The sequence below is a fragment of the Parasteatoda tepidariorum genome, chromosome 10, assembly GCF_982258835.1.
Source record: "Parasteatoda tepidariorum strain Cologne lab strain chromosome 10, Ptep-v5.0, whole genome shotgun sequence".
Taxonomy (NCBI): domain Eukaryota; kingdom Metazoa; phylum Arthropoda; class Arachnida; order Araneae; family Theridiidae; genus Parasteatoda; species Parasteatoda tepidariorum.
This window is the reverse complement of record NC_141764.1, coordinates 51,038,702-51,059,384: the sequence shown is the minus strand read 5'-3', so window position 1 is coordinate 51,059,384 and position 20,683 is coordinate 51,038,702. Positions and strand designations below refer to the sequence as shown.

The following is a 20,683-nucleotide window of genomic DNA, read 5'->3' as shown; positions in this document are numbered from 1 at the left end:
CATCAGCATTCTTCAGAAAGAATGTTATAGGGGTTAGAATTTTCGCACCATAAAAGTAATGCTGGTAGAAAAGAGCCAAGAAATAAAAAAGTTAAGAATGCTGCCACAAAGTTCGACAACAATGAACGAAGGAGAATGTTAAGTTGACACAATTGTTTCGTAAAACTCTTTATTGCCGAGCTTTCCTTGTCAATTCAAGTTTAAATCACGGCTTCCGATTTTTACACCAGATTTGAGATCCTAAAAGACATCAATATCCTTAAGGTATGGATAAGTTTAGAAAATGATAGGGAAGTTAAAGCTCTTATATTTTCTTAAACGTTAAAATTTAGGAAACATTTAATAAGTTTAAGTATTTCCCGATAAGGAACATGCTGAAATATTTTTTCGAAATTTTGCACAGTTTGCAAGTTTTGCTGTGTATCATAAATTGTAAACAATTTTTTGACTCATATACAACTGTTTTCTACAGGTGAAAATAAAAATAGATATTTCCTGTAATACTGGTAAACTATAGTTTGCAATAATAAGAGACTTGATTTATATATTCAATAACAAATATTTTACTCCAGTAAGTATTTTAAATTTAGCAAAAACTTCAGAAAAATATGATTAACTAGTGGGCTGCGCTCCCTGCTCGCTAACGCTCGTTAACCCCCGAAAATTGCTACACAGTCTTATATGGTTTGTTCGCTCGCTACTAATTTAGGTAAATTGCAAATGCACAAAATTCTAAGAATTCAAAACAATCATTCAAATCCATATAACAACTTTCTTTTTTTTAAAAAATTACATCTTTTTAGTAAATACTAAGTCATTAAAATAAATTTGAATTCAAATAAATGGCATGTAATTCGTTAAACCTATTAGAAATGTGCTATAGTATAAAATCTTAAAGCGTAACAGCACGACTGAGACTCATTTTTCAATGAATAACTAATAACAATAATAAAACAAATAAATTCGTGATATAAATGAAAAATTGTCAATTAAATTCGTAATATATGAATTCGTGAAAAAAAGCGCTTTCAACAAAATATTAAAATAGAGATCCATCGACAAAGACTACTCACTTCTGCCTAGCTTAATAGTATGAGATTGCCGCAGCTGATAGGGTGAATTTCGGAAGAGATCACATTTGGTAAGAATGTTCTCTCTGGTTATTTCAGTTTCCGTTTTCAAAAGCGCTATATGTTGAGCCACCTCAACTAGATTTGGCATGTGACATTTTTAGCGGCAATCATTGGTCGATTTTCTAGCGTTGCCATTCGGGGAGTTGTAATGAGGCTTTTTTTTGTCGCCGTGTAAGAGAAATATATATATAGATGTTTGTTAACGACTTATTGTAGATGCACACCTATATCGAGCAGCTGCTTTGTTAATTATGTCGGTAATGACAGTTAACATCTTATTATATAAAACGCTAATACGTACGTATGTATGTATGTATGTATCAATAAAACCGATGATATTTCTTTTCTCGCGCTGGCAACAGTTTTCATTTTTAATTTATTGGATTCGGCGCGCAAGAGCACGTAGTGAGCAACCAGATAACAATAACCAGAGTGAGCATTATCAGGCTGTTCAATTCAGATTCATGCACTAAAAACATGACAATATTTAATTTAAACTCAATTAGGAATTAATTAATTAATTGAAGTGAGAATGCTTTAAAAGGCCGCTGTTGAATTGATATTTTTCTACTGGGAGCTACCTAAACGTCTAAAAAACGTTTAAGTGTTTGTATTGAATGCATTGAATTTTTTTTATATTTCGCGTTTATTTATGCATTGAATTTTCACGCTTTAAAATGCAGAATATTAGTGAAGCAATATTTGAAAATTTATTTTGCTAATATGTTTCTTATTTAGCTAATGTTTTGATTTTTCTAATAATATTTAAATATTCAATCTAAATAGCTAATATACTTTTTTAAAAGCCAATAAGAACATTGGTAGAATTCATCTACATAAGTACAATACTATGTCTTTGATGATAAAATACTATGTCTTTGATGATAATATATTATGTCTTTGTGCTAGAACATTGTGTTCATTGGCGAGCGAGCGCAGCGAGCCATGGTTCACGGCGTGAACCACATAGGATTGCGTAGCAATTCTCGGGGGTTGGCGAGCGTCAGCGAGCAGGGGGCGGCATAGAGTTGAAATACTGGGTAGAGAGAGTAGAATAACCCCCGACCCGTGGACAAGATAAAGTCACGTGACTGTAGCCCAAATTTGCCGTTCACTGAGACGGCTTCGATTCCTGTCCATTCGTTTAGCATTGCGATCGTCTGATGCAATTAACTGTCTGTCTTTTTAATTCAGAAATAAGAATGGTACAAAAGTCCTGAGCATTTTGCTGCACGGAGAAGTTTTCTAGGGACTGTCCGATAACTTTTTACAAGAAAGGGCGACATTTTTTTTCACTTTTTCTATTTTAAAATTGATTTTAAAATTTTTAAGATACCCAGTCATGTTCTGATAATCATGTTTTATTTGCTTTAATAATCAATTACGCACGTTTTTGCTCACTTTTTTTGCATTTAACATAAGTTTTTATTGTTTCTTAAACTTTAAACTTATAATGTTTAAGTATATTTCAATATATACTCTATTTTTCAGCTGAAATAGCTGCAAAGCTTTGTTGGCTTCCTTGGCGAGATACTTTAGCGCCAAGGAACAGTTGAGTAAACTTTCGGTTTTGTTTTAGTTCTCTTTAAATGTCGATATAATTTCTTGTTATTCTGAAGATTTTGTATATCTTTACCTCTTGATTACTAAAATCCAATATTTATCTTGTTCTAAAATTTTTCCTTTAAATATATATATTTAAATAAAAAATATGTTGCATAAGAAGTTGTGTTTTTTAAATTACATAGGAATGCTTAAAAAACAAATTATTTGTATATTCTTATATGTTTGATGAATAATTAAATTCTATGAAATATTTTTAGTATTTAAATATAAAATAGTGCATAGTACTTTTAGTGTTAATTTTTAATAAAATTGTATAATTCTGTTACTATACATAAGATGAATAGAAATTATGTACTATTTAGAAAATAAATTAAGGTATATTTAATATAATCATTAAGTACTTGTTTATCTTCTTTTTATTTAAAAATAGTTGCTATATTGGAAATACTTTATTTTACTAGTATATTAAAGCGTAGAATTAGTTTGATTTAGTGCAACAAATTTAGAAAACATAACATGGAAGTGGCTAAGTTGTATAGGAGTAAATTAGTGCAGTCAATTAGCGCATGTGATGCATTGGTATGGAATAAACTGCTCAGACGGCCAAGGCTAACAGCTGGCTGTGGTGCAAAGATCGTGAACCTTTCTTGTAAAATTTCAACTGTTTTTACCTTTGTATAGATTGTATATATTTAATTTGCAACTGGATAAAAGATATAGTTTTAAATGCGCATACTATTTTTAAGAAAATTACATTTTTTATGGAGGGGCATTGTAATTTTCTTAATGTCCATAAAATGATTATGGTTTTTTTATTTGTAAAATAAAATATTTTTAACTGTTACTTTTTAAGTTACTGGTTTTCTGTATAAAAATTATTAAATATACATTGACCTATAATAGTTGCATAAATTTACCTCATAAAAAGTTGCATAAATTGCAATTTCTATCACAAATAAAAGTAAGATATTTTAATTATAAGTTCGTCATTAGTTTCAATCTACATTTAGTACAAAGTAAAAATTCTAATTGCATTCTCTTTTATTTTTTTTTGTTTAAATTTCGAAAGCCTTTCTACTAGTCTCTTTGTGTGTACAATTCAAACTTCCTAGTAATTTATGGAATTAGATTGTACATGAAATACAAAGTAAAATTTCTAATTAAACTCTTTTATTATTTTCCTTGATTAGTTTAATGCTTTTAATCTTATATTTTTCTCTATTCGGAGCTGAAAACTTTTATATTAGAATAAATATTTTATTTCATATTTAGACAAATTGTTGAGTATTAAGTTAAAATGCAACAGCAGTTTATTTTTGAAAATATCTATTTTAAGTGTCAGGAACAAAAGAAGTCAAAATTCTAAATTAATAATGTAAATAATCTTTATTATATAAATAATTTAATGCATTCAATATATAAATAAAATTCTAAACGTAATTAAATTTAATCAAAAATGTGTTTTCTAACTAATGTATTCTACCAAAAACGGGTTTTATTTTCCTCGAAGCTATTTTTCCCGAAATTTAATATTAACTCTCGAGCAGTCTCTTGGTGAGCATACTAAATAAAAATGGTAAAAGTGTTGCAACATTAACGTTATTTCTAAGCATCGAACTTTTTTCAGACAATCTGTTTAATTTTACAATTTGTTTTATCTAACAGTGATAAAACTTTTAAAACGTAAAGATTAAATTTATTTTTTAAACGAACTTATGTTTCATTAAAAAAGAAAGGCAACATTTTCAAAGTCACATTTTAAGCCCTGGTAGATTTTAAAAAAAATCCTGATTTTTGTATCGAAGTTATTATTTTTTAAAAAAAAATAACAATAGTTAAATGTAATAATAGTTATTACAATATATAATGTTAATTTCTTTTTTTTAAATAGGTCTTTGCAATAAAAACATTTAAAAAAAAATTTTCTGAATATAGTAATAAATATAAGTGATGCAGAATGTCATTTTTTTATTTTTATATAATGAATAAATTTTAAGGAATAGTGTTAAGGGTAAAGACGAGAACTACTGAAATTTTTTTAATAAAGGCAGTACTTTAATTAAAAATTATTTGTTAAGAAAAAAGAACTCCTCATGTTTTAAAAACCCATTTAATAAAATTAAAGAAATGTGATTAAAGAAAATATATTTTTTTCTCTATTTCAAATGCTCCGATTATTTGAGCATCGGTAATATCGAAATAAAGCTGTTTAAAAACTTAGTGCGCCGACATTTGTGATACTGCGCCAAGTATTGCACTCTTTCCATCACGTGATTGTAACTCTTTGCTTGCTATCTGTGGCGTGTCTTTTCGGAAGGAATAAAGCGAACTTGGTTCCTCTACCTACTATTTCAACTCTATGGGGGGCGGAGCCTCCTAGTAAGTAAGAAATGAAACAAGGCGTCTTTCCAAAGAAGTTGAATTTCGGTTATTATGGTTTACATAGAATTCAAGTACTTTAAACAAGAGCGGTTATAGTTACATTAAATAACATTAAGTAATATTAATTATTTCCAAATATTATTTATTATGAAATATTATATAATAAGTAATATCAAAATATTAATTATAATAACAGTAAGATTAAAATACAAGATTGTCATTATATTAGAATTGAAAAGAAGCTTAAAAAATTAAACGGCAGTTATTGAACAATATTTTTTAGATTTTTTTCGTACACTTTGATTGAACTTGAATTCGACTATTTCAGAAGGTGTGAATACCGGTCTTTAGGCGTTTTAATTTTGGACATTTCTCGGGGTAAGGTTATGAAACGAAGTTTGGAATTTTTAGTCATGAAGAAATAGAATACTCAGTATATGAATACAACATTTTATTCTCTAAAGCGGCTCTGCAATTGAAAATAAAAGTTAACAAAATGAAACGAATAATAGAACACACCATTTTAGGGAGTAGAAGTGAAGAACAATATAAAGTTAATAGCAAGAACATAGAACGTTCTTGCTATCAACTATATTTCTTCAACACTCATAAGTCATAGACAATACGTCGAAAAGTGTTTTGCACAATTCACATTGGCTAAGAATATCACATGACGCGATATATATCATAGCGCCGCTTTGCGGGTAAAACGTGCATTACAATTGTAAAGTGATTAAAAAATTAAATTTTATTTAAATAAAATAGAATTTCCAAACTATGTATCTTAAATGAAACAAGGTTACAAATTAGAGACTGTTTTTTTCGTATAGTAAAATAGCGTTACTTGATAGGAATCCTCTTTTTTCTCTCATTGTTAAAAAGAAGTTACTGCCACCATCACAGCTGTTTCAGAAAATTTTCGCCGAGCGTGCTTTTCACTAACATAATTCAAAAACAATTTGATATGATAATATGAAAATTTGGGCATTTTTCGGAACATGTGTAGGCAGTAAAATTAGAATTTTTTGTAGCTATGTGCTCTTATGATGAAAAAGATGTTGAACTCTTAGAAATTCAGAATTAGTTCAGAGTCACCCTGAAAAAAAAAGTTCGGTCAAAACTACCAGAATATGATAAAATTAACTGTATTTTTGACAGTATGGAAAAAACAAAAAGCACGGTATCTTCTTTGTTAAAGTTCTTTGGTAATAATTTTGGAAAAGTTAACAATAAAATATGGTTTAATAAAAAGTGGTAAAATTTGGTAATTTTATCATGTTACTTTAGAACATGGCATATAAATCATTTATTCGGTAACATTTACTTTACATTTTTGTATTTTTTACTAAAAGTGTTGTTACTAGAACTAAACTATTGAAATCTAAAATCTCTTGTAAACCTTTACCATATGAACGGTATGAACGTAATTACCAAGCACATGGTTTAAAAATTGGCTTTATGAAGCAGAATTATTTATGTTATATTCTTATAAGAACTATGTATGTTAATATTCATATAAAATAATATCAGGAGTTTCTTGATACTTTGTTCGCCTCTATGCGTTTCCTTTCCCCTTCTCGCTCATGTGACGTCGCAATATGTATGACATCATACTATCTTTTCTTCCTCCTTTTTTATTCATTTGAATTAAATTATTTTTTAGCTTGAATTTTTAAACAAATATATGTTCTATAACATTATTTTTCGATTTCAATTAAAAAATTTAAACGTACTTAGTATGAGGTAAAAATTAAAAGTAAAATGAAAAGATCTGTGTATAGTAGTTCCGGGGTTTGGCGTGCAGTCACGAGCAGGAAGCAGCGCGCCCTTGTAAAAATAAAATAAAATGAAAATAGGAAAAAAAACTATTTATCGAATCATTTGATTCATGAGTTTGCGTACTCATATTAAACCGTTGACGCAATGTTATAATTATATTTATTTAATTAATTAATTAAAATCTAATTAATTAAACTTTAAAATCAAAGTTATTTAAAATATATTTAAAAATAATTAAATTTCAAATCTTTTCTAAAAATGAACATTAAAATAAAGCAGTCCTAAATTTGAAAATACAGTTTGGAGAAAAATATTAATTTAAAAATGTCCACGCTAAAGTTCTTACTCTAGACATAAAACAAACATAATTTCAGAACTAGAATTTATCTAACTTATTTTATGTAGAGAAATAGTGACATTTCGTTTGAATGTCTACAAAAAAGCATAAAGATTAAAATTTGACTTCGCATTCTTTGTTTTCCTTTCTCTATTCATTTGACTTCGTCTGTGTCTCTTAAAACAGAAGAAATTTGAGGAAGAACTTATTAAGTCACATTTTAGTGATGAATGCATTTTGAATATTGCGAAATTAAATAGAACTTCAGAAATTTAAGAAACTTCAAAAAAAAATTTACTCTTCATCAGAAAAGACTTAATGCTTATATTTATTATGTTATTTTTTAAATAAAACAAGAGTATAAAAATAAATTATAATAAATTATGTCCTTCAATTAAAAATAGACCGTATCAATGTTCTTAGCAAACAATGTTCTTAAATATGGAATATTTAATTTTTTCAAAATCGGATTCACATGTTATTTCAACATATTTTTTTAAAAAAAAATTAAGGGTTCTTAAATTTAAATTGGTGCTCATTTTGCATTTAACAACAAAACATCAATGAAAAAGAACTAACTTAATTTGTTTTACTTAAATCTTTACTCAAAATAAGCAACATAATTTGTTTCTTGTGTAACCATTCGTAGATGTTAGATTTTGTATATCTCAGCCTTTAAAAGTGTAGGATATTTCCAAGTATAAATTAAGTAAAAAAAGCATGGTCAAAACTACAAGAAAATAGTAAAATTAACTGTTTCTGTCTCTATGGAAGCACCAATTATAATTTTTTTCAGCTACGTGCTCTTATGATAAAAAAGCTGTTGAACTCTATAGAAATTCAGAATTAGCTTATCCTCAAAAAAATTTTCGGTCAAAACTATCAGAACGTGATAAAATTTACTGTATTTCTGGCTCGATGAAAGCACCAAAAAGCACAGTATCTCTTACCGAAGCCCTTTGGTAATGATTTTGGTAAAATTAACAAAATAAGGTTTCATAATATGTGTACAAATTTGGTAAACGTGGTAAAATTTGGTAATTTTATCTTACCTTAAAGCATGGCATAAAAAACATTTACTCGGTTAAATTTACTTTTTCAAATTTGTATTTTTTTATTATCTGAGGGGAAATAAGAACTATAATTTTAAAAACTAGAATTTTCGGTACCATATGAATAAATCCATATTAATTGAAAGACTACAAAATAAATGTTTTAAATACCATATATTTTGACTTTATTAACCAGAAATTTTTTCTTCAGATATGTCATTAAAGTACATTGCGGCAATTCCACCAGAAAGTTTTTCTCGATGTACAGCGCGTAAAACAAAAAACGGCTCACCCTGAAAAACTTTTGATCTAATGATCGGATTTTCACGTTCTAGGATTCAGTTTTAATCTAAGTTTGAAGAGGTGACTTCAAATACGTTAATTAATTAGCGTTATTAATTATACGTTAATTACTAAAAATATAATCATGGTTTATGAAATTGAAATTACACAATTTGAATCATTCATTAGGAAATTGTTTTCCTTTTATTTGGTAACGTTTTACCAAAAACTCTGTAATTATAGTCCTATAAAATTATAGTTATAGACTCCAAAATTATAGTCCTATGAAATTATAGTTATAGATCCCAAAATTATAGTTCTTTTCACCATATATATTCACTAAAAAATACAAAATTGAAATGTAAATTTAACCGAATAAATGGTTTTTATGGCATGTTCTAAGATATCATAATAAAATTTACCCTACTTTATGACATTTTATCAAATTTTATTAGAAAATTAAATTGTAAATTTTACCATAATAATTACCAAAGCGTTTCGGATAAAGTTACCGAGCTTTTTTTAAGTGCTACCATAGAACAGAAAACACGGCAATTTTACCATTTTAAAGTACTTTTGACCATACTTTTTTTCAATGTTACGCAATATCATGTTCATGAAAAATCTTGTGACTGAAGCAATTGTTATAGAAGATTCTGTTCTCTCTTAACGTATTTTATGACCAACTCCTTTGCATTTTCAATATTTTTTTACGAGCAAACAATTAGTCAATGTGAGATATTGTCTCCACAAGACAAAATCATGTTAGTCATATTTTCGTCCCTGAAGATTTTGTTCAATAAAATTTTGTTCAATTTAATGTACTTTGTTCAATTCAATGTACACCTTTTTTCATATACATTTTTCTGAATGCTCTTTACGAACAAATGGCGATAAATCACTTAATATTTTTTTACGTCTCACAAGTTATTTTTGCATAAAAATTATATCCATGAAAATTCTCGTCACCTAAGCATTTTTATTTCAATATTCTATTCTATATTCGTGTATTTCTTACCCTTTTTCATAATTCATTTTTTTAATACCTTCTAATCAAACTATTCTGCTGTTTTTAAATTCTTTTTTATTTATCAAAGGCTAAAGTGACAAAATTATGAAATTGGTTTGAAATTTTTTTCAAAAAAACTAAATGACACTAACCTAGAACTCGTGCCAAACTTCATAGAAAAAAAGAATTTCGCTAAGATTTTTTTTTAATGATCTGAAATGATTTACACTTTTAACTTAAGTCTCGGTAATGCCGAAAGCGCATTTATTCAACAATGCACCCAATCCTTCCAACAATGACTGCTTAACGACTGTTGCGCAACAGAGAGAACAGTAACAGCTCATTCATTTCTTAGTATGTTTCCAATTTGAATGTATGGGTGTCATCCCTATAGTTGAACAATACTCACTGTGCTTGGACGAGAGCCCAAGTTCATCAGTTTAGTGAGAATTTAAGTGCAGAAACACAACTGGCATTGACAATAATAGTATCAGGAAGCCAATGGGTTAGTTGTTTACATAAGTCGGAATTGGATGCAGAACAGTAACAGTAGTTTTGCGAAATTGTAGTCAGATAGATTAAAACCGACTTGTATTGTGTTTATCATAGAAGTTGGTGGAATAAAGTTTAGAATAATTTTCATCAAGGTTCATTATGGGCTTTCGTTTTATGGACCAACAGAACAGCATTTAAGTGTAAATAGATAATGGTCTAAGTGAAATTAAAAAAAAAAATATTTAGGTTTCTCAGAATAGGTACAAAATTGGGAATCGAAAATGTATATTTCGTTTTATCTTACGAAAGGTAAAAATAAATTTTTTTTGAGATTTTAATTTCTTTAAAACAATAACTGTAAAACAAATTTTAGTGAACAAATTCAAAAAAGCAAAGTGATATAAAAGAAACTATGAAATGTAACATAAGTTTCACGGAATCTACATAAGAACCTTAAAATAACCAAGAATTAACAAATCAATATAATAACAAATCTTAAATAACCAAGAATTAACCAAGAATTTTAAAGATTTAGTTTAAAATTGAAACGTAATAGTTAATGAAAAGTAAAGTTTTCTCACAAATTCCGGGAGATAAAAATGTTACATTTTATTCCATTTTTTTACTTCGAATTTACTTATGAATTCAAATATTATTAAATAATAATTTATTTATGAATGTAATATAAATATATATTCAATTATTTTTAATGTTTTTTTATATGGTTTCCGTCAATGCAAGAAAAAGAAAATTTTAAGCTTTTTCAGAAAGACATTAATTTAAGTTCAAGTTAGAAAAGTTTACACGTTTTGGTTATACCTGTGAATACTGTGAGAATTTTAATGGAGGGTTAAAAAAGAAATATGAATGCGTTACTATCTTTGAAAGAAAATGTTATTGCATTAACTATTACTTCGTTCATTAAAAATTATATTAAACTACAGATAACTTAAGTCTCATTATAATTTTCTCCTGAATTTAATTAAAATATAAATCATTTTAAGCATTTTTGAAGTATTAAAATGCTTCCAGTGTTGATTATTACAAGAAAAATTATAAATATCAAGAAAACGATTATGAGAATTTTAAATTAGACATGACTGAGAGAGCTATCACGGTAGATCATACCAATTAATTATATATTTTAAATGAACGAGAGATAATATCTGAAGAGTAATGAATTTGTGCGAAATCATTTTGTCAAAGTAAACTTAAAATGCATTAGAATTCTTTTTGTTTAATTGGATTGAATTAAGTTTGTAACTGATTATAAAGATACCATTTTAAATAAAATAGAAACGATTGACTAAATAAAGAAATATTTTTTAATTTGGGAACCGGGATCGAATCCCAGCGATGGCTGGTTGATACGAATGCACTCGGCTCGCACCAACCACAGTGCAGACGTAATAAATCTTCAGTGATAGCCGGATCATGGGTTATAGTCCACTTACCGTCAGGCTAACAGTGGGAGGATTTCGTGGTTTTCCTCTCCATGTAACGCAAATGCAGGTTAGTACCCCCAAAAAGTCCTCCACAAAGGCAAATTTCTCATAATACTTAATCCTGGAGTTACCTTGTCTTCTGAATTGGGTTCAAAATTACAAAGCTACCGCGTTGAACATTAGTAGTCGTAAGATCAAAATATTGGGTTGGTTGTTCAACGACGATTATAAAATAAAATATAACACCAGCGGGAGCCGCTGTGGCAGAGAGAATAGAGCGTATGTATCCCAATGAGGTGAACCAGGTTCGAATCACAGCGGTGTCTGGTTGATACGAATTCTGCTCCCGGCTCACAAAGATCACTTTGTTGACGATTTAAAATATCCTCAGTTGTTTGCAGATCATGGGTCAGAATCCCCTTGCCATCGGGATAACCGAGGAAGGTTTCAAAGTTTTCATCATCATGTAACGTAAATGTGAGTCATCATCATGTAACATAAACGATTTAAAAACAGTTTTTTCAACAGAAAGTAAGGGGAAAACTAGGGTTTCCCATAGGGATTTTTTTAATAATTAGTCAAACTTAAATTTTGTTAAACGTACAGAACACCAATACTATATACACAAGTAATGATATTCGAAATATGTACGCTGGCCTAATGGGCAAATAATTTTTCTTTTTAAAATTAAACAGTAGGTTTGGTTATTCGAATAAAGATTTCTTTTTAAATTGGATTAAAAATATTCTTTTCATGCTTAAAAAACTTGAAATTAATTTGACTACAAGGAGAAAAATATTCTGGTAAAATAAATGTACTGTATAGTACTGATATTTTGGGTCAAATAAAAAACAAACATAATTCTGGTAAATAAAATCAAAATATATGCTTATTAAGCTATTCATTTGGTAATTTTTAAGCTCATACGGTTACGGTTTACCGAAAATTCTGATTTTCAAAATTACAGTTCTCATTACCACACATTTAGTAAAAAAAAAAAAAACAACCTAAAAGTAAATTTAACCAAATAAATGGCTTTTATGCAATGTTCTCAAGTATCATGATAAAATTTCCAAATTTTGCCACATTTACCATGCTTTATCCTCTATTATAAAACCATATTTATTTTTAATTTTACCAAAATAATGACCAAAGCGCTTAGGTAAAAATTACAGCATTTTTTGGTTTTTCCTTAGAGCAAAACACTCGGTAAATTTTACCATTTGCTGATAGTTTTGACCATATTTTTTCTAAATGTGCACAATCTCATAACTCTTAACTAATAATGCAAAATAACTTTTCTATAAAAAGTATTAAATCATTGTTATTCATTTTGAAATTTATTCGCTAATCATTCCATATTCCTCTAAAAGAGTACGATACATACATTTAATAAAATAGTTTAATTTTTATTTGACTACTTCATATTTTAAAATCAAGTTTTTGACTTAAAACAATAAGGCAACATTTTCTTCAAAAATGTAATAACTCTTTTTAGCATTTTCCAGTTACAGAATTGAAGAAATCCACCCTAAAGCGAAGAATTAAACAAATCGTTGTCCAATAAAAAAATCTAAAACAAAATGCTGACTAAATATAAAGCTTAAAGATTAAAAACCAGAAACTTAAAAACCGAGTTATAAAAGTAGAATTAGTTTTCCAATGCAGCAGAAGTTAAAAAATGTATCACGAAAAAGGTAATCAAATAGCGATTTGTTTCAGTCATTTATTTGAAGTACTTAACGTTCTTTAGCGAGGAAATCCAAATTATTATTAGAATCTTTGCTTAAGTAACATATAATTATCATCATCATAATCATTTAAAACTATGAGTAATTATCATTACCCCCTCTCATTCATGTTATGAGTAATCATCATTATCACTGTAATTTTGATGAAAAAATAACAGATACAGCATTCATAATTTTTTCATGCATTTTGCACGGATTTAAATAATGATTACATACAAATACATTCATTGTATTTGGTATTACTAAATTTAAATATTTGACAATAAAGCAAAAAAAAAAAAAACATACAGTGCCGCCAAAAGAAATTTTTTGATCCTTTAAAAAAAATCCATGACTGTTCCATTAAAAAATAAGAAAAAGAATCGTATGCTCATATTCTATGATATTTCTAACACTTTTTTTTTTAAATTAAAGAAAAATTAAAAATTATATGTTTTCAATTTTTGATATAACTTAAAATATTGTACTTCAATTTAAGAATTATTATTTTAACTATTAGTTGATATTACGCTTGAAACATTTCGAAAGTTCAAACTGAAAAGTTTATTTATTTGTTATTATTTTAAGAAAACGCATACATAAAAATCCAACTTTTTTAGAATTTCCCACAGTCAAACTAAATAATAAATTTTGCATTAAAACAATAAAAACCATTTGCTTGGTTAAATTTATTTTTCAGTTTTGTATTTTTTCTAAATGTGTGGTAATAAGAGCTATCATTTTAAAGAACAGAATTTCCGATAAACCGTTACTATACGAACAGAAAAATTACAAAATAAAGTGTTTAAATATCGTTTATTTTGATTTTATTTACCAAGAATCTCCAGAAATGTCACTACTATACAATTCGGTAATTTTATCCAAAATTGTTTATCCGTATATTATTTAAATGGGGTATTGACAACATAAAACACAAATTTTTCCTTTATTCGTAATTGTTACGAAATTATTAAATACAAGCTTTATTAATTAGTTTTTGGGACTATGGTAAAAAATAAAGCATCGGATTTGCAGAAAGTTTATCTTTCAACCAACCCTTTTTACAATGCAAAAAATTTCGAATGAAATCACAATAAAAAGTACTGACATTCAGGGTGACAGTACTTTTTACCGTAAAATCCATTTTTATCTTAACAAGTTACGAACGAAAAATCTTGTATGCAGTAATTTTTACAGTTACAATACCATATCACTCTACTTAAATACAATTGACTGTGTAAATTACGGCATAATATTTTAAGGTAAAAATAGATTTAATGGATGATGAACCCAAAATTCCAGTTTTTTATACCGTAATTTGGTTCGGAGTTTTGTTTTGAAGTGTTAAACAAATGTAAATATGGTTAAAATTTAAATATTATCAATTTATTTATGGAAATAATGGAAAACAATCCCAAATCAATATTTTCTCATTAAAAGTATTAGTTAAATAATATAATTTTTCACACTAATTAGTATTTAAAATTATAAAATACTAATTATATGTACGTATTCAATAAAGATTTGGTAATTAGCTCGGAACTATGAAAGAAGCTAACAAATGATAATGTGCTTACCATTAGAGGCTACATAGCAAACATAGTTTACTCCTTTTGGCTCATTGTTGAAAAGTAATCACTGATATGTAAACTTTAGTAATTAGTTTTTGGCATCGATAGTTGAAAGTAGATGAATCAAAACTGCGGTACATTTATCCTTCAAAACCAACATCACGACACACCGCACGCAGGAGCAAAATGCAGGTGCGGTTATAGCTAAGGCATGGGGAGGCATCTAATAATAGATGATAAGAGTTTTAGTTGAATGTTTGGTTATTCCATTCATTCATCTTCTGGCACGAATTAAAGCGTAAAAAAAGAAGTAAATGTGAAAGATGACGAGTTTAGATGTTTCTTTGTCAGCAAACGACGAGTTTAAGCAAGCGAAGCTGAGGGGAGAAATATTGTTTTAAAAGGCAGTCGTTTTCGAAAACCGATTTGTTTCAGTTAATTCATTGAATGTTCAATGTATATATTATGTGTCGAGTATAAAATTGTTTTTGTAAACAAAAACGGAAAAAAAAAAGAAAAAAAAAACAGCTGTTGTTTTGGCGCTGCGATACATAAAGATAATGAAGTTGTGAAAGGTGGTCACACGGAAGTGTGGAGAAATCTTATAAATGTTTACTAGTTGCATTTTCCATTTGAAACAGGTATTTTAGAAATTGTTTCGATTACTATCACTGTTCTTAGTTCAATTTTTATGAATAGTAGGACGCTTATGACTAAATTTGAAATTTCTAGAATTAAATGGTTTATACGAATAAATATGAAAATCTCTATATAGAATAACAATCAAAACTACCAAATACTAACTCATCTAGAAATCGAAGATCAATTATAAAATCTATGTACACTTTTAAATATGGAAGAATATTTATGAACAAATATTAATGCTTCAAGAAATGGAACAATAGCTTTTGAACACATACAAATATTATAGTAATAAAAAGCTACTTATTATTCTTAACAGAACCTGAATTAAGGCTTAAATATTATAATATCAGAAGAAAAAGAACCTTTATGAACGAATACAAAAGATGTAGAAATAAATAGATACTTATTCTTAATGGAACCTTTATTAACACTTAAATATTAGAAGGAAAAGAATATTTATGAACAAATATTAATGCTTCCAGAAATAGAAGGACAGCTTTTGAACAAATACAAAAGTTATAGAAATAAAAAGCTACTTATTATTCTTAACAGAACGTGTATTAAGGCTTAAATATTATAATATCAGAAGAAAAAGAACATTTATGAACAAATACAAAATCTATAGACATAAGAAGCTACTTATCTAAATGGAATCTGTATTAAAACTTAAATATTTTCATACCAGAAAAAAGAAGAAATTGTGATACATTTTTCAATATCTAAAAAAAAAACTGTCTTAGAATTTTTAGCTCAGCATTACAAGGATAAAAAATATTTATTATACTAATGAAATTTTTTTATAATTTCATAAAGTATAGTTATAAAATTAATGAGTGAATGATTCCAGATTCATTTCTGCTAAACATGCATATTTATGTTCTGCCTTCTGGCTCCTTTTTAGAGCTCTTAAAAATCTAACATATTAAAAGTAATAAATTGCTTAAAGCCGCAAACTAAATGAAAACAAGTTCAATTTCAAGATTTAAGTTGCGATGAGTTTCATTTTGAAAAGAGAAGTTATCAACTGAACAATGATACGCAGTTTAGAGCACAAATGACCCTTGGTCAAATGGAGTGATTAGAAAGGGTTTGCAACGGGCACTTTGCCAAAGCAGCCAATGAAAAGATAAAATATCCGTTGTCGCAATTACCCGTAAATTTCATTACGACAAGGAAAAAAAAAGCACTTGTATTAGAGTTTTATTTCTACGATGGTAAATTGACAAAGATAATAAATTATCTGATAGAATAAATTTCTAAAACAGCTGAAATTGAGAATGCATAAAAATATATCGGGTTATAAAAGAGGAGTTATGTTGTTTTACATCTACATTATTTTATCAAAGGAAAAAAAAATATTAGAGGAATTTGGTTTATTGCTTTTTATTATTTCAAATAAAAATAAAATTTAGTTTTGAGAACGTAATTAATATGTGCCAATGCATTTACTGATTTAGCTGTAACCAATTTTTATATATACAGAGTATGATAGTCGAAGAACTACTTTTTTGCAACAATGGAAATGATTTGAACACTGCAAGAAATTTCTCGGAAAAAATAATTTAAAAAATTTATTTTATTATTATTTTACTATATTTAAACAAAACAGTCAAACAGCCATAAATAATATGGTATTCAAACTGTTTACTATGAAAAACCCGTTTATAAACTGCTTTAATTTAATATGGTTTAACAACCAGAATTTTATCGCACCAACTAGGCCCACTGAATAAAGCCACTTAGTTCCTAGCAGCTATTATAGATCATATATTGCCGGTACATATTATAGCAATGAAGTCTAATCTGTCAATTTTATGACCAACAAAACAGGGGTTCGATTCCCAGCGCTGATAGTACTATATTTCCTCTATTCTCTTCAACAAATGGAAAGTTTCTAGTGTCCTGCACTCCCCAATTAGTAAATCCGGGCTATTAAAATACGATACTGTCATTCATGCATAGATTGCAGCTCCATAAAGCTGCTTAACACAAAAAAAGTCTAGTATTTTCTATCTCTTACAGTAGGTGAAACAATCAGATAAAATAATCAAACTACATTACACGATTCATTTGATAAAATGTAACCTAACTCCAATGCTCATTGCTTTACAAAAAGCCAATGTACAGTTAAAATTCTTTTTTTACGGTTCTGGAACTGTGCTTGTTATAAATGGTGAAAAATTCGTATAATTTTGTATTCGTAGTTTCTTTAAACTTTTTTTAATAACAGCAGGGTACGATTGTAACAGAGCAAAAATTTCGAGTGTCGGGTTCTAGATTTGGTTCCTAGGTGGCGCACAGGGTGTATTTAAAAAATCTATATGTACACCCCTGCTGGCAACCATTTTTATGTACTTCTGAAAGAGTTACATCACAAAAGATATTTTCACTCTACGTAAGTACTTTTTTTGGCATTAGAATATTATATTGTAACAAAGTAACTTTGTTTAAACGAATAAAAATTATTAACCGAATGTGGACAAATTAATTAACATTTAAAAAAAAATTAGTTTTGCTAATTAACTAGCATTGCTTTTAACAAATGAAGCTGAAATGGCGCCTTGGGGACGATTGCAACAATAAGTAAAGGGACGATTGTAACAGCTGAAGATAAAATTCATAATTTCAATTGCAATTGTTTAACCCCTTAGGTACCATTTCTTATCTTTACAAACAACTACTTAACTCTTTAAGAACCACCAATTGTTTCCTATATCATTTATATTATGTTGCACGTGCATTATTTTATTTGTCACTCTTTACAGCACAATTTAAAATTTTTAACCCCTTAAAGTTAAAAGTTTAACCCTTTAGGTCACTGCTCATTATTATTTTTACTCCTAAAATATCACTACTATCTCGATCATTAAAAAAATATATCACAACTATGATAATATGTATAATTAACTATGTTTTAGTTGAATTTATGAACTGTTACAATTGACCCCGTAAGTGGGGACAATTGTAACAAGTGCACGATACGACTGTCAAAAATTGTTAATAACTAATATAATAACATTTAAAATAAGGTATTGATTTTTTTTTCTAGTAGAGGATAGTCTACTTTACTCGTCTGTCAATTAATAATAATAATATATTGGATTTTTTGTTAGTTAAAAATAGTTAAGTAAAAAATGTTACAATTGACCCCACTCTCCCCTACTAGTTGTGAACGGTTTCGAAACCGTAAAGGTAAAAAAATTATCTTTACCGCATATTTTACGTTTAATTGGATGGACAGACAGCTGTCGGTTATTTTATCGTAATTTTATAATAAAAATTGCAACAGTGTAGTACTTTCAGTAAAAACACTAAAGAGCAAAAATGATATATTTAATAACGGTGAATGGTCGGATTTTAAGTATTTATTTTTTCGAAACTATTACACTTATTACAAAAGTGATACATCAAATTAAAAATAAAACAAGAGATATTCGTTGTATATAAAGTAAAAAGCTGTAAATTTATTTGAGCACGGCATACAAGAATATTATATACAAAATTTAGGTATAAAAAAGCACTTTAAAGCTCTTCTTTTTACTTTGATTACATTATTAATGACGCAATTTTTCAAATTATTTTGCAATTAATGGATTATTTTTTTCCCTGAAATGTTCGACGATACGACCGGTCCTTCTATATTGCTGGGTTTTTTTCTGAAAAAGAGAAAAAAATACTAAAATTTAACACATTCTAAACCTTTTAAGCGAAGCAATTATTCCTGAAAAATGTGGTTTTTTGATAAAGTGGTATAAATACTAAATTAAAACATTAGGAGTTGCACCAATTTTATTCAAAAATTATACTGAGGAGGAACAGAAGGAAAGAAAGTCACATATTTTGAGTTTTTAATTTAAAATTGTCTCGCTCATTTTTAATACTGATTACTCTATTAATGACGCACAGATTTCAATTAACTTAGGTACGAATTTAAATATAGGAATGCATTTACCGATCAGTGAGGTATAAATTTTTAAAAAAAAAAAGGAGAGAGGTTTTAAAACTATACCATTCATTTTAATTGTTTTCAGAGAAGAATTTTGGCAAGAAAAAAATTATTGAAAAACATACATGTCCGCAAAATTAATTTAAATTAACCATCATCAAATACACCATTATTCTTATAAAATGCCCAAGGAAAGAATAGGAATTCGTTAATGTCTGTAAATATATATTGTTAGAGTAATTGCAGCTATTTTAGAAAATACAAAAATGTAAATAACATATTTAGAGTCATATTAAATTTAAAAAATACACCGATTAAAGGAATATAATCTTTTTAAAAGTAACATCAAGTAAAATTCTTCAATACATTGCAAGTTTTTAGAGCATATAAGTTCAAAGAAAATACACCATTTGCAAGTGATGTTTAATTAAAACATAAAAATTAATGGAATAATTTCTTGATCATGAGAATTTAATGCAAATAATATTAAAAAAATATAAGTTTATCATAACTCTAGAACTCATTTTAAAAAGATATTTAAATAATATGAGAAAAAACTAAGAAAAAATATATCTTAGTTCATTTGGATATGTAAAATAAAAATATTTGAAAGTATAATTAAATTAGGACATTAAAGCCATATATCGTAAGGCGGAAAGAAGTTACAGTAAACGAAAGTATATCGTACTCAAAAATCGATCATATTTTCATTTTTAAAAATAAATAACTAATGAATAAAATTTCTAATTATTAAAATTACTAATACTATTGAATAAGTTTTATTTAGAAATAAATTTGATTAAAATACTAAATATGTTATACTTTTCTTGGGCATTAGAATTCAATGCAAATTTCAATATGATTTTAAAGTAAAAACAAACATTTAGGTTTTGGCTAACGTTAAAGTACAGAAATAAATGTATTGCAAAAAGTGATATTAAATTAAAATTCAAAATAACCTCACAGTCTTTAACAGTACTCAAAACTAAGGAACACAATATTTTTAAAATAATTAATAATTTAACTATGAATTTATTTAATGCTTTAATTAAATTTAATTTTCTTCACAGTTTTTTAACAGTACTCAAAACTAAGGAACACAATATTTTTAAAATAATTAATAATTTAATTATCAATTTATTTAACGCTTTAATTAAGTTTAATTAATAAAATAATTTAATTAATAAAATAGTTGAAGAATAAATTGAAATTAACAAACTAAGAACTATTAAAAAAAGTGTACATAAGATCCTTAAGAAACGTATAAAATATGAAAATTTTGCATATTTTTTAAATTAATATTTCACACCT

General features: G+C 27.2%; 1 protein-coding gene across 11 annotated transcripts in view; it reads right to left on the bottom strand.

The window, feature by feature from the left end:
• The window catches only part of LOC107447376 (coiled-coil domain-containing protein AGAP005037), a 759,443-nt gene that overhangs the window by 263,163 nt on the left and 475,597 nt on the right, over window positions 1–20,683 (bottom strand). Inside the window, exon 1 of one of the 11 annotated variants that reach the window (XM_087153228.1) lies at window positions 14,788–15,006. The exons of 9 other annotated variants lie outside the window; for them this stretch is intronic. The gene's annotated coding sequence lies outside the window, so the exon portion shown is untranslated. Of the gene's footprint in view, window positions 1–14,787; window positions 15,007–20,683 lie in introns of those variants that run through there. One more of the 11 variants, XM_071184704.2, reaches the window with a different exon arrangement.